General features: G+C 39.7%; 1 protein-coding gene across 1 annotated transcript in view; it reads right to left on the bottom strand.

Annotated features, from left to right (window-relative positions):
• ABI3BP (ABI family, member 3 (NESH) binding protein) overlaps positions 1 to 1918 on the bottom strand; it is a 317931-nt gene that overhangs the window by 89752 nt on the left and 226261 nt on the right. The window lies entirely within an intron of this gene.

The following is a 1918-nucleotide window of genomic DNA, read 5'->3' on the forward strand; positions in this document are numbered from 1 at the left end:
GAGGCTGTAAATCTTTACAGGAGCAGAAAGCCTCATCTTTCTCCCACAGAACAGCTGGTAGTTTCGAACTGCTGACCTTGAGGTTGTTGTTGTTGTTGTTGTTGTTGTTAAGTACCGTGGAGTCGATTCCGACTCATAGTGACCCTGCACAGGGTTTCCGTGGCTGTAAATCTTTACGGGAGCAGAATGCCTCATCTTTCTCCTGTGGAACAGCTGGTAGTTTCGAACTGCTGACCTTGAGGTAACCACTACGCTCCTTTAGAGAAGGTTCTAGTAGTAATAAAACTGTAACAAAGGAGCTCACAGTTCATTTGAAGCCACCTAGAGTGGGCAAAGGAACCATAGTAGTTCAGTGGCTTCCGAGGTGGGCTGCTAACTGCAAGATCAGCAGTTCAAGCTCACCAGTCACTCCCCCGTTGAAAGATGAGGTATCCGCTCCGTTGTTGTTAAGTGCCGTCGAATCGGTTCCGACCCCTATTGACCCTGAATAGGGTTTCCGAGGAGCATGTGGTGAGCCTGAATCACCGGCTTTGCAGAAAGCATTAACCCACAAACCACATCAGGACTCCAAGATACACAGCCTCTAAAATCCTACAGAGGTTGTCTGTGAACCTGAACTGACTTGAGGGCACAAAGCAGCAGCAAAAGAGAAAAAGTGGGGAAATAGTTAATACAATTAAACACCAGAGGTTGGTGTCTCTCAAGTCATTTAGAAAGTCATTAAGATAGTTAAGTTTGTTTTGACATTAAGTGTTTGGCTGCCATGCTCAAATTCCATTGATAGCAAAATAAAACACAAGTATTGTTTTGAGTCCTTAAATAGTCTGCAACTTAAGAAAAAGATGCTTGTGAAAAATCTTAAATACCTAAGAGAAGGGCAAAGTTATTATGGGAAGAAGAACAAAGCAAAAGGAATCATCCGCTCATTAGCAAATAAGCAAATCAAAACCTGTTGTTGCCAATAAACGGGAGATTAGGAACGGTAATACCTTATTTCCCATTAGGGGAAATACCTGGGTGATTAGTCAGTTGCTAGTACCAGGATTTTATGGCAAAATCTCCTTTAAAGAGGAGGATGAAGTACTTTATAAACGTGTAAACTCAAGTTTACTCACAAGGAGGTCTTCCTCACTAAAAGGCATTTCTACCAAACTAAGGATTTTATAAACATCAGGGTATTTTTGGTAATTAATGTCATTTTTTCTTATGTTTTATATGATACTTCGGGCTGGGTATTAAGATTACACTAGAGCCCTGTTTCAGAATATGGTGAAAAAACTTTTGTACCCTAATTAAAAAATTTTTAAATCAAAGTCCACTTTACCATCAGTCTAAAATAGACTATATACAAAACATTCTCAATCAAAAATCAATCAGTCATACCATGCTCCTGGATAGGAAGACTTAACATTGTGAAAATGACAATACTTCCCCAAACAATTTACACATACAATGCAATCCCAATCCAGATTCCAAAAACATTCTTCAAAGAGATGGAAAAAACAATTACAAACTTCATATGGAAAGGAAGAGACCCAGGATAAGCAAAGCACTGCCTAAGAAGAAGAATACGATTGGAGGCCTCTCGCTCCCTGACTTCAAAAATTTACTACACAGCTACAGTGGTCAAAACAGCCTGGTACTGGCACAATGAGATACATTGATCAATGGAACAGAATCGAGAATCCAGAAATTAACCCATCTACGTACAGCCAACTGATTTTTGAAAAAACACCTAAGTATATCACATGGGGAGGTGATAGTCTCTTCAACAGATGGTGCTGGCAAAACTGGAAAGTGATATGCAAAAGATTGAAACAAGACCTTCACCTCACACCTTATAGAAAATCCAACTCAACATGGATTAAAGACCTAAATGTGAATTCCAGAATTATGAAGGCCAACAATGAAAAAACAG

Source organism: Chrysochloris asiatica, unplaced genomic scaffold (genome assembly GCF_000296735.1).
Source record: "Chrysochloris asiatica unplaced genomic scaffold, ChrAsi1.0 scaffold00120, whole genome shotgun sequence".
NCBI lineage: Eukaryota > Metazoa > Chordata > Mammalia > Afrosoricida > Chrysochloridae > Chrysochloris > Chrysochloris asiatica.